General features: G+C 44.7%; 1 protein-coding gene across 7 annotated transcripts in view; it reads left to right on the forward strand.

Annotated features, from left to right (window-relative positions):
• The window catches only part of BCORL1 (BCL6 corepressor like 1), a 77,100-nt gene that overhangs the window by 5,159 nt on the left and 59,149 nt on the right, over window positions 1-12,792 (forward strand). The gene's annotated exons all lie outside the window — the stretch shown is intronic.

The following is a 12,792-nucleotide window of genomic DNA, read 5'->3' on the forward strand; positions in this document are numbered from 1 at the left end:
TTTGGGGGATTCCATTGGGGATTAAATGGGATAACCTAATTTTAAGAATCATCCCGGGGCTCCAAATAGAAGCAAAAGGCTGGGGAAGAGCCTGTACAATTTCAAGGGTGGTGAAAAGTTAGTAGTAAAGACTGAGGGAGCTGGGAGGAGCAAGGGGCTTGGTGAGTCAAGAGAATCTGAAGGTTGATAGTGGAGTTTAGGGACGTGGCCATCTTGACTAAGTCATGAGGATGTTGTTAGGTGGACATCTTTTGACAGGGCAACTTAGGCAATTGCCCTTGGGGCAGATGTGAGGGATGAAAGGCACAGGCCTTGGGGCACAGACCCTGACTAAATTGACCTTAAGAGGGCTGATCTTGATACCAGCTTTGCAGCAAGGGCAGGTTTCTTTTCTTTTCTTTTCTTTCTTTCTTTCTTTTTTTTTTTTTTTTTGAGATGGAGTCTTACTCTGTTGCCTGGGCTGGAGTGCAGTGGCACAATCTCAGCTCACTGCAACCTCCGCCTCCTGGGTTCAAGCGATTCTCCTGCTTTACCCTCCAGAGTAGCTGGGACTACAGGCCCCCACTACCACACCTGGCTAATTTTTTGTATTTTTAGTAGAGACGGAGTTTTCCAATGTTGGCCAGGTGGTCTTGAACTCCTGACCTCAGGTGATCCACCCGGCCCGGTTTCTTTTTGTCCTGGCTGTAAGTCATTGATGGAGGAAGGAGAGGGGACACTGATGTCTGAGTTCAGGAGGACTAGTTTTTTTTTTTTTTTTTTTTTTTTAGGATAGGCCAATAAGGAAGGGACAGCAAATCACATTGTTGGTGCAGGACAAAGAAAAGCTAAGGCCCTGGTGAGCTCTGCTGCTGGAGTCTGCATCCGGCAGAGTGGAGGGACATACATAAGACATGATGGCTGCACCAGGAACACTTATGTGGGTCTGGCTATTTTGATTTGCCAGGAAAGGGTAGAGAAAGAGGGAGGATCACTTTCTCAATGACATAGACATTCTTGGGAAGAAAAGGGGGTTCCTCCAGAGGGCTCTGCTTTATTTATGATGCAGTTCATGATATAGAAAAAAATGGGCCAGGTGCGGTGGCTTATACCTGTAATTCCAGCAGTTTTGGAGGCCGAGGCAGGCGGATCACTTGAGGTCAGGAGTTCAAGACCAACCTGACCAACATGGCGAAACCCTATTTCTATTAAAAACACAAACGTTAGCCAGGTGTGGTGGGGGTGTGCCTGTAATTCCAGGTACTTGGAAGGTGGAGGCACAAGAATGTCTTGAACCTGGCAGGTGGAGATTGCAATGAGCCAAGATCGCGCCACTGTACTCCAGCCTGGGCAATAGAGCGAGACTCCATCTAAAAAAGAAAAAGAAAGACAATTTTAGTCTGGATTATGGGCTGTAGGGAGGGGCTTCTTTGACAGAAACAGAATTATGAGAAAAAAAGGACTTGGACACTAGAAGGCAGGAAGGCAAGAAAGAGAAGTCAGGAAGAGGGTTGGTTGAGCAATGAAAGGAAAAGAAAGGTGATCATTCCTGGTCCCAAGGGCCAACTAAGGAAAAAGTCAGATCTTGAAATCTCCAGGACAATGTTTTCCACAGCAAAGTTTGAAGAACTCTTAAAGCTCTTTACAGTTTCATGCTGGAATCACTAATGTTGGGGTAGAGAGAAGGAAGATCTGGGGTAAAAGTAGGGTTGGGGAGAAACTGGCATTTAGAGAGAAATACAAGCATATTTATCCATAAGGAAATAGGAAACTTAGAGATTATATACAGGTTAAAAAGGCCGAATATGAGAAAAAAAGAGGGGAATTAAGAGCCAAAGGAGGAAGACGTTTACTCAGATGTCTTTTAGAGCTGGTGTTAGGGAACGGAAAAGCTTGCCTTTGATAGCCACTGCCCTGGGAGGGCCCGGGAAGCAGAAGTTAGCTGGGATCCAGGCCTTACACATCTATACATTAATTAGAAAATCTAGACTAAAGTAAGGATACTGAACGTGGGGAGGGATTCACTGTCCTAAATAGAGTGGCCTTGAACGAAGGAAAAAGTGGGAATACACCAGTGCTTCCAGTGTGCAGGTGGGAAGGATCCTAGGTATTGGATGCGAGTGATGGAAATTTCAGGGTGAAACTGGATAAAGAACAGTAAGTGGCATGAGAGCCTGGGGGCCAGAATTGGAGGGTGGGGTTAGGGGCATGGAAGAGAGGCTCTAATCAGGGCTTGGACTGCAGGCCAAATGGAGTAATTCATTGATTCTGGGCTGATCTAAGCTTGGGATGAAATAGAATGGTCAAGGAGAGTAGAGAGCTGTTCTTCAGGGCCAGTCAGCATCAGAATCAGAGCGAAGAAACTCGAGGTCAAGTTTGGGTGGGAAAGTGAACACTGGAGTGGAACGGAGAGGGTGCTGGGGAAAGTGACACAACTGTTGGGGAGAATAGGAAAAGGGAGAAGTCACTGATGATTACATATCCCGGACGGAAGACCCTCGGCCTTTGAGTTTTCAAAGAGAAGGGAAGTTTCTTAAAGCCGGAGTTTGAATTAGGTGTGAGTCCATGCTTGCCAGGACGTTTAGTGTCAGGATGGCCAAAGAGGGAGGTAATATCTATTTTTCAGCCACTAGGATATTAGTACAGTATTTGATATAATTTCACATATGAACTAGGCTTTAATAATGCCCATTTTTGAATGGTTATCCTTAAAATAATATAGAAACGGTTCCCTTTCTAAATTAAATCATTCCCTTTCCCACTGTTCATAACTTAAAAGCAATCTTTTATGATAAGAACTTTCTTTGGTGAACTGAAGTTTTATTCTGGTCAAGAGTACAATTTAACTGTGTTTCTATCCCCACAATTCAAATATGCTGTTCTAGTTTCCTTCTTTTTTATTCTAAGCAGAAGCCACCCTTTTGCCATAAAGCATAAAAAAGAATTTTTTTTTTTTTTTTAAAAAAGTAACTTCAGGCTGCATGTCAAAGTCATATTTTCCCTGGTCAATGGATTTTGATGAATTTGAATAGAACTGATGTATTATTTGTAAAATGTGGTAATTTTCAGAGTTACTCATCACAGTATGTGAGGTAAGATACCTCTTCATTTGGATTTTAAGAAAACCTTAAGCTAAAGGTCTGTGAGGAATCCAGAGTACCAAGGAGCGGGGAAAGCTTTGTGTTTTGGGCTTCTTTACCGTCGGTCTGCTAAGAAACAAAATTTGGTTACCTCATTACTAAGGTATGCCTAGAAATCATAGCCTTAGTGCCATTTAAGGATACAGTTGCGTTTTGTTACAATGCTGATGTCCAGGGACAAGGAGAACAAGCAGATTTTTGTTTTTTTCCAAGTTTTGTGGAGAAGTGCACTGTATATGACTGATCACAGAGGTGAGTTGATGCATTCGATACTTGAGTCCATGAGAGAATTGTCTTCCGATAATGAGACTTTACTCAGTTTAACTTGGTGGTACCACACCCCAGTTAGTATAGTACAGTGCTTCTCAAACTTGAGCTCATCAGAATTACCTGGGGGGCCTCTGAAGACAGACAACCTCAGGTTAGAGCACTTGCCCTTCTACTTCCTAGCTGTGTGGTAGGAGGCAAGTCACTTAACTTTCTTCACTCCCCCCATGAGATGGAGTCTTGCTCTGTCACCCAGGCTAGAGTGCAGTGGCGTGATCTCAGCTCACTGCAACCTCCGCCTCCTGGATTCAAGCTATTCTCCCATCTCAGCCTCCTGAGTAGCTGGGATTACAGGTGCCCACCACCATACCTGGCTAATTTTTGTATTTTTAGTAGAGATGGGGCTTCACCATGTTGACCAGGCCGGTCTCGAGCTCCTGACCTTAAGTGATCGTGATTTCCCCATCTCAACCTCCCAAAATGTTGTTGGGATTACAGGCATGAGCCACTGCACCAGGCCTTCAGTTAACTTTCTTTTTCTTTCTTTCTTTCTTTCTTTTTTTTTTTTTTTGCGATGGAGTCTTGCTCTGTCACCCATGCTGGAGTGCAGTGGTGCTATCTTGGCTCATTGCAACCTCTTCCTCCCAGGTTCAAACTATTCTCCCACCTCAGCCTCCTGAGTAGCTGGCATTACAGGCACCTACCACTATACCCTGATAATTTTTGTATCTTTAGTAGGGATGGGCTTCACCATGTTGGCCAGGCTGGTCTCGAACTCCTAACCTGAAGTGATCCACCCACCTCAGCCTCCCAAAGTGTTGGGATTATAGGCGCAAGCCACCATGCCATGCCTTCACTTAACTTTCTTTTTTTTGAGACAGAATCTCACTCTGTTGGCCAGGCTGGAGTATAGTGGCACAATCTCAGCTCACTGCAACCTTCGCCTCCCGGATTCAAGCAGTTCTCACGGCTTAGCCTCCCAAGTAGCTGGGATTACAAGCACCCGTCCCCATGCCTGGCTAATTTTTGTATTTTTAATGGAGATGAGGTTTTGTCATGTTGGCCAGTCTGGTCTCCAACTCCTGACCTCAGGTGATCCTCCTGCCTCAGCCTCCCAAAGTGCAGGGATTACAGGCGTTAGCCACCAGGCCCGACTCACTTAACTTTCTTGAGCCTCAGCTTTCTCATCTGTACAATGGAGATGATAATACCAATTTCACAGGGCTGTGAGGGTTACACAAAATGATGCCAGGCCCATAGTAGGTGCCAATAAATGGGAACTATTATTATATTATTATCTAATTTTTCTTTTTCAATTGTATTCTATTATGTTATAGTAAACATGGAGGCAGCATGAAAACTATCAACAGCTCCTGACTGGTTCCCTTATATCTTGATTCTCTGTCCTCTTTCTCCATATTCCTGTTGTATTAGTACACATTTAGCATTTACAATGTGCTAGGAAGAAAGAGCTTGACTCATCACTGCATCCACCTTTGAGGTGGAAGTGGCGACTTCTTTAACTGCTATATTGTAACACCACTCAATATTTCAGGACAGGAACTGAGGCATGTACATCCAGTTGAAACTTTAGGGGATATTTTGGGCCATGGGTGACATTTTAAAAAACCATTGCTTTTTGAAAACGGCTGCTGTGTTTATTTTATTTTTATTTTATTTATTTATTTATTTTGAAACCAAGTCTCACTCTGTTGCCCAGGCTAGAGTGCAGTGGTGTGATCTCGGCTCACTACAACCTCTGCCTCCTGGGTTCAAGTGATTCTTCTGCCTCAGCCTCCCGAGTAGCTGGAACTACAGGTGTGAGCCACCACACCCAGCTAATTTTTATATTTTATTTATTTTTTTTGTTTATTTATTGAGACAGAGTTTTGCTCTTGTTGCCCAGGCTGGAGTGCAATGGTACAATCTCAGCTCACTTCAATGTCTGCCACCTGGGTGCAAGTGATTCTCCTGCCTCAGCCTTCCGAGTAGCCAGGATTACAGGCACCCGCCACCACACCCAGCTGATTTTTGTATTTTTTTCTAGTAGAGATGGCGTTTTGCCATGTTGGTCAGGCTGGTCTCGAACTCCTGACCTCAAGTGATCCATCCACCTTGGCCTCCCAAAGTGCTGGGATTACAAGTGTGAGCCGCTGTGCCTGGCCTATTTATTTATTTTTGAGACAGGGTCTGGCTCTGTTGTCTCAGCCTCCCGAGTAGTTGGGACAGGCCACCACGCCCAGACAATTTTTTTTTAATTTTTATTTTTAGTAGAGACAAGATCTCCCTATGTTGCCCAGGCTGGTCTCAAATGCCTGAGCTCAAGCATTCCTCCTGTCTTGGCTTCCCAAAGTGCTAGGATTATAGGCATGAGCCACTGCGCCTGGCAGAAAATATTCTTTTTATTTTATTTTTGTTTTTGAGATGGAGTCTTGCTCTATTGCCCAGGCTGGAGTACAGTGGTGCGAACACGGCTCACTGCAGCTTCGACCTCCCAGGCTCACGTGATCTTCACACTTCAGCCTCCCGAGTAGCTAGGACCACAGGCCCGTACCACCAGGCCCAGCTGATTTTTAAAAAATGTTTTGAGCCAGGCACAGTGGCTCACACCTATAATCCCACAACATTGGGGGGGCCGAGGCTGGCAGATTGCTTGGGCCCAGGAATTTGAGACTAGCCTGGACAACATGGCAAAACTCTACCCCTATAAAAAATACAAAAATTAGCTGGGTGTGATAGCCACATCTGTGGTCCTAGCTTCTCTGGAGACTGAGGTGGGAAGATTGATTGAGCCCGGGAGATCAAGGCTGCAGTGACCTATAATCACAACATTGCACTCCAGCCTGGGCAACAGAATAACACTTTATTTCAAAAAATTGTTTTTTTACTTTTTATAGAGACAGCATCTTCTCTATGTTGCCCGGGCTGGTCTGGAGGTCCTAGACTCAAGGGATCCTTCTGCCTCAGCCTTCCAAAGTGCTGGGATTGCAGATGTGAACCACCATGATGGCCAAGAATATTCTTTCTATTAGGTTGGTGCAAAAATTATTGCAGTTTTTGTCATTACTTTCAATGGCAGAAACTGCAATTACTTTTGCACCAACCTAATATAATAGTCTTGGGGAACCTATGGACTGGTAGCAGGATGATTCAATAGTGCGAGTCTGAAACTCTGAGGCAGAGGCAGTGGCTCAGGCCTTTCTTTTTTTCAGCAAAGATTCACAAAGTTTATACCGTCTGTTAGGAACAAAATATTTTACAGTGTCACAGTGACCCACAAAGAATATTGTTACTTTGGACAACTGAAATAATTCCATATCAGGGTTGAATTAAGCGGCAGCATCATTTTTGTTAGGGCAGTGAGCTTCCAGTCCTTATTATAGATATTCCACTGCTGGCTTGAGCTGGGTCCTGAATACTGCCGTCTCCTGGACTCGCTGGCGAAGGCATCCTGTGCCAGCAGGCAGCTTCATTGCCTTCCTCTCCTCTCGGAGCCCCTTCTTCGCTATCCTGCTTATCAGATACCCGAAGTTCTGGTCAGGTGGCCTCAGGGAGCCCATCTGATTGGTTCTGTGGGTCCCACACCTCCAAGGACCCCCATGCCCTTCATGTGATGCTTAACCCTTTGTTTATGCTCATTCTCACCTGGGCAGCAGGTAGCTAGCAGACCCTCTCTCACCTTTCCTTCACCCTTCTTCCGCCTCTATTTGTGCTCCTGTAGCAGCCTTGCCCATGAAGTATTTCCTGTGGCTCCAGTGATAATAAAGTACTTTGGGAGGCCAACATGGGCGGATCGCTTGAGTCCAGGAGTTCAAGACCAGCCTGGGCAATGTGACAAGACCCTGTCTCTATAAAATAATACAAAAATTACCTGGGTTTTATGGTGCCAGGCATGGTGGCATGTGCCTGTAGTCCCAGCTACTTGGGAAGCTGAGGTGGGAGGGCCGTTTGAGCCCAGGACTACAGCTACAGCAAGCTGTGATTATGCCACTGCCCTTAACCCCGGGTGACAGAGTTGAGACCCAGTCTCAAAATAACAACAACCACTCTTTGAGCTAATACTGTTTAATGAAAGCTATATAGATATACCTTTGAATGAGTAACGTATATAAAGTTAGTTGAACCCATAGCTGAGTCTGTTCTATTGTGAGAGAATAGAAAGAATAACCTGATAATGATCTTTCCAAATATCTGTGTATGTAGTCCAGGAGACTTATAAAAGCAAAAGTTGGGTGAGGAAGAAATGTCTTTTTTAAAACAATTTTTATGTATATATTTATTTATTTGGAGACCAGGGACTGGCTAATTTTTGTATTTTTTGTAGAGATGGGGTTTCACCATGTTGCCAAGGCTGGTCTGGAACTCCTGGGCTCAAGTGATCTGCCTGCCTCGGCCTTTCAAAGTGTTGGGATTACAGGCATGAGCCAGTATGCCCAGCCAGGAATCATCTTTAGATGAAAAATTGCATATCATGAATATGGCATACTGAAATGGAGACACCAGAGGGCCACTGTCACAGTCTATGGCAGGCAGGACCCAGATCTCAAAAGGGATTCAGAATGTCTCATATTATGATGATTCAACTTTGGAGTGTGAAAAATACACTAAATATTTATATGGTTGTAGTGAAGAACGAGATTAAGGAAAGCCAATTCATGTTTTTGGTCTAGCGGAAATTAGAAGTACTCAAAAAATAACCCTAGCTATTTAGGGTGACATTTTGAGGTTGCTTTGCGTTTTGAAGGAACTGATTAATTTCACAATGATCACTTAAGTTTTCTATATGTCTATGACATCTAGAAGTTGTATAAAATCTTGTAGCTAGAGCCTAGGTCTAGTATACAGCTGTGAGGAGGTATTTTTGTTAAATGGAGTAAAATTATTTTCCTACAGCAGGAAATGGAAGTGAGTCCTGTTTGAGTAATAGAAAAAAGTATCATAGTAATAGGTAGAAAGCAAAAAGAATCTGGTGGTATGAAGATGTAAGTGAGGCCAGGCACACTAGCTCACGCCTGTAATCTTAGCACTTTGGGAGGCAAAGGCAGGAGGATCGTTTGAGACCAGTCTAGGCAACACAGGGAGAACCTGACGGTACTGAAGAATTTTTTATATTAGCCAGGTGTGGTGGCATACACCTATAGTCACAACAGCTTGAGAGGCTAAGGTGGGAGGATTGCTTGAGCCTGGGAGGTCAAGGCTGCAGTGAGCCATGATCATGCCATTGTACTCCAGGCTGGGTTACAGAGCAAGACCCATCTCAAAAAAAAAAAAAGAAAAGAAAAGAAAAAGAAATGTAAGCAAAAGATTAAAACTTTTGCATTGGACAACTTCATTCTTGTAATAGATTACCTGTGGTCCTTTTTGTTTTGTTTTGAGACTGAGTCTCACTTTTGTGGCTTAGGCTGGAGTGCAGTGGCACAATCTCAGGTCTGACCCCCGGGTTCAAGAGATTCTGCTGCCTCAGCCTCCCAAGTAGCTGGGATTACAGGTGCCGGTCACTATGCTTAGCTAAATTTTTGTATTTTTAGTGGAGACAGGGTTTCACCATGTTGGCCAGGCTGGTTGTGAACTCCTGACCTCCAGTGATCCTCCCGCCTCGGCCTTCCAAAGTGCTGGGATTACAGGTGTGAGCCACCATGCCTGGCCAGCCTATGGTCCTTTTATAAGTGTGTTCATATTATTCCCAATTTTTGGTAGGGACTAGTAGTTTATTCCCATTTTGCAGGTGACATGGTAAATGGACATAGAGAGATAGTCTGAGATGGCTGAGAAGTGGGGACTGGGAGTGTTCTCCAAGTTTTCCCACCCCAGTGTAGGCTATGGGTGCTAGAGTATATCACTTTTCAAGGCATTACTTGATAAGATGGTTCTGTCTAATATTGCTGCTGTTTGAGTAGATGGTTCTGAATGGATTTTGGATGTTCCTAAACATCAGATTGACCCTGAAAGGATGGGATCCAGCACTAGTGAGGAGAGTGAAAAGGGTATAGCATGGGTCTGGATGCTAATGCTAACAGAGGAGCTCCAGGGAGATTGCGAGCCCTGGCTGCTCAGCTGAGATGACTGTCCAGCGTCCTGAGGCGACTACTTTGGGGTAACTCCATTCATTTGAATGAGTAAACGCTCATGTGTTTAACAGGCAGTTAACATTCCTTTGTATCCAGTCTCATAAATGTTTATAGGTAAGGTTTTAGACATGGAAGTACCCAAAGAGTCTGTGAAGGTGTCCATGCTAGACCCGTGTGCCGGCAACTACTTAGGCTTCCCACTAAGTATCAGAATTCATGTATCTGGGCAAATACAATATGCCTTATAAGACTGATCCCTTGGGGTAGATACCAGTGGAAATATTTGGATAGGAAAAAAAAATCCAGGGGAAGTAGAAAGTGCTAGAATAGACTTTTAGTCAGGCAGAACTTTGGGATGAATAGCACAAAGGGCCCTTCTTCCTCCTTTAAGTTGCCTGGCAGATTATTTCTAGTTGATTTTTTGTGTGTGGTGGTAGAGGAACCCCCTTGGCATGAAGGGAAGCAAAGTAAAGTGTTTGGGGCATGTCTATGGGACTCTTTTTTTTTTTTTTTTTTTTTGAGATGGAGTCTCACTCTGTTACTCAGGCTGGAGTGCAGTGGCGTGATCTTGGCTCACTGCAATCTCTGCCTCCCAGGTTCAAGCGATTCTCCTACCTCAGCCTCCTGAGTAGCTGGGATTATAGGTGCACACCACCATACCTGGCTAATTTTTGTATTTTTTAGTAGAGATGGGTTGCACTGTGTTGATCGAGGCTGGTCTCAAACTCCTGGCCTCAAGTGATCTGCCCACTCCGGCCTCCCAAAGTGCCGGGATTACAGGCATGAGCCACTGCGCCTGGTGTGTCTCTGGGACTCTTGAGTTTCAGGGAATGATACTTGGTTAATGGTAGGGAAAGATAAGGGGATATAGATATTGGGGGGAAAGCCTGAGGAGAATTTTAGAATACCCTTATATGTATTAAATCATTAAAGAACAGTTTATTTATTTATTTATTTTGACACGGAGTCTAGCTCCGTCACCCAGGCTGGAGTGTAGTGGCCTGATCTCGGGTCACTGCAACCTTTGCCTCCCAGGTTCAAGCTATTCTCCTGCCTCAGCCTCCCAAGTAGCTGGGATCGCAGGCGCACACCACCATGCACAGCCAATTTTGTATTTTTAGTAGAGACAGGGTTTTGGTGTGTTGGTCAGGCTGGTCTTGAACTCCTGACCTCTAGTGATTCACCCGCCTCTGCCTCTCAAAATGTGGGGATTATAGGCATGAGCCACTGCACCCGGCCAGAACGGTTTAAATTGGGGGAACTTCCTCACTGGGGGCAGGGGTTGCGGTATGTAGTGAAGTAGGGAAAGCAGGAATGTTAGTTTCCTAACACTGTCTGTTGAATACACGTGGAAGAAGGTAGAGTAATCAGGAGGGCAAGCTCTGTACTAGGAGTTCCACATCTAAACCAGGTAAAGTTGTCCTTGCTGGGTATGTGTACACATTCCCATGGAAAACAATGAGCAGTTTTGCCTTCTCTCTAAAAGACTTCTGAGCAGAAGTCATGCCCTTTTCCCTTTAGCCCTGAGATCTTAGTGTCAGTGGCCTCTTGGAACTCCTCAGGGGTGTCTTAGATGCCGTGTTCCTTAAATGGAATGATGGGGTGGCCTCTCCTTTTGCTGCTGTAAAGTTTGCCTCTGTCTTATGGGAGCTTTACCAAGAGCTCTGGGTCTCTATTGGAGGAGTAGGTCCCAAAGTTGGTTTTCTTTACTCATTAGTCATCACTGACCCAGCCCTCCTCCTTAAACTGTCTACTGGCCACGCCTATCCTCTTGAGGACAGATTCGGGGCCAGGCTTCAAGATGAATATTTTCCAGCTCTTTCGTTTTTTAAAGTCATAATTGCTTCCAGGTCACCAGGCAGTATGAACCAGAAGGAGCCTGGGGGAGCACGACCACATTTCGTTTAAATGAGAGCTTCTTAAGCTTGGGTTTCTAGTTTACTCTCTATAGTAGAGTCCAAGCATGAATAAATGGGTAGGTTTCATGCTATATGTAAAAGACCTAGTTGTGTTCCATACATTGCCAGCTCTGAGTGTTCTGCGCTTAAGGGGTCTTTGGCCACAAAGGGAGCTACATAATCCTGAAGTCCTTTTCAGCTGCATGAACAGCCTGTCTGATCATTTTCTTTTATTTATTTATTTATTTATTTTTGAGACAGGGTCTTGCATTTTCACCCAGGCTGGAGTGTGGTGGCACAACCTCAGCTCACTGCAGCCTCGACATCCTGGGCTCATCCCTCCTACCGCAGCCTCCTGATTAGCTGGGACCGCAGGTGTGCACCATCACACCAGGCTATTATTATTATTATTATTATTATTGTTATTTTTTGTAGAGAGAGGTCCCACTATGTTGCCCAGGCTGGTCTCAAACTCCTGGGCTCAAGCAGTCCTCCTGCCTCGGGCTCCCAAACTGCTGGGATTATAGACGTGAGCCACCACACATGGCCTGGTCCTTTTTAAGGTTAAAAACTTTCTAAACAGGGCCTACCTCAGTCAAAAACATTTGTCAGATAGATGCTCTCTCTGTTACCGCCTTGAATGTCCTTCTCTTCCTCATATGCATGGTGACAATCATGCTTTTGCTTGTAATTGTTGTGAAATCTGCCTGTTTTGGCATCTTCATTTCAAAACAAAACAAAACAAAATCCTACCCCATCTGTAAAATCTCCTTTGAGATTTTAGTGCTGCCTGTCCCCTATTACTAAATCCCCCAGCCCTGACATGGGGTATAATTTAATATTATTCCTCCCCTTCTGAGAACACATTCTCTCTAAACTTTTTTAAAATGTCTGTCTTCAGTGCTTCCCCACAGTATTTCAGTTTGGCTCATGATGGTGAAATATTTCAGTTTCCCCTATTTCATTTTTTTTCCTTTTTGGTTGTTACATGCCATGGGCTTTTCTTTTATGCCTGTTACACCTGCCCTTGCCTTCCAGTGTGTTCTATTTGGATTTGTTTTAAAGATATTTGCTTCATCATGGTTTCTCTTCCACTACCCACTCGCCCTCAGCTTAGGTGCCATTTTTCACCATTTTAAAGTTATTGCGGTCAGGCGCAGTGGCTCATGCCTATAATCCCAGCACTTTGGGAGGCTGGGGTGGGCTGATCACGAGGTCAGTAGTTCGAGAGCAGCTTGGCCAACATGGTGAAACCCCGTCTCTACTAAAAATACAAAAATTAACTGGGTGTGCTGGCACACACCTGTAATCCCAGCTACTCAGGAGGCTGAGGCAGGAAAATCGCTTGAACCCAGGAGGCGGAGGTTGTAGTGAGCTGAGATTGCACCATTGCACTCCAGCCTGGGTGACAGAGTGAGACTCTGCCTCAAAAAAAAAAAA

This window comes from Sapajus apella, unplaced genomic scaffold (genome assembly GCF_009761245.1).
Source record: "Sapajus apella isolate SASKATOON/1434 unplaced genomic scaffold, GSC_monkey_1.0 scaffold115, whole genome shotgun sequence".
NCBI lineage: Eukaryota > Metazoa > Chordata > Mammalia > Primates > Cebidae > Sapajus > Sapajus apella.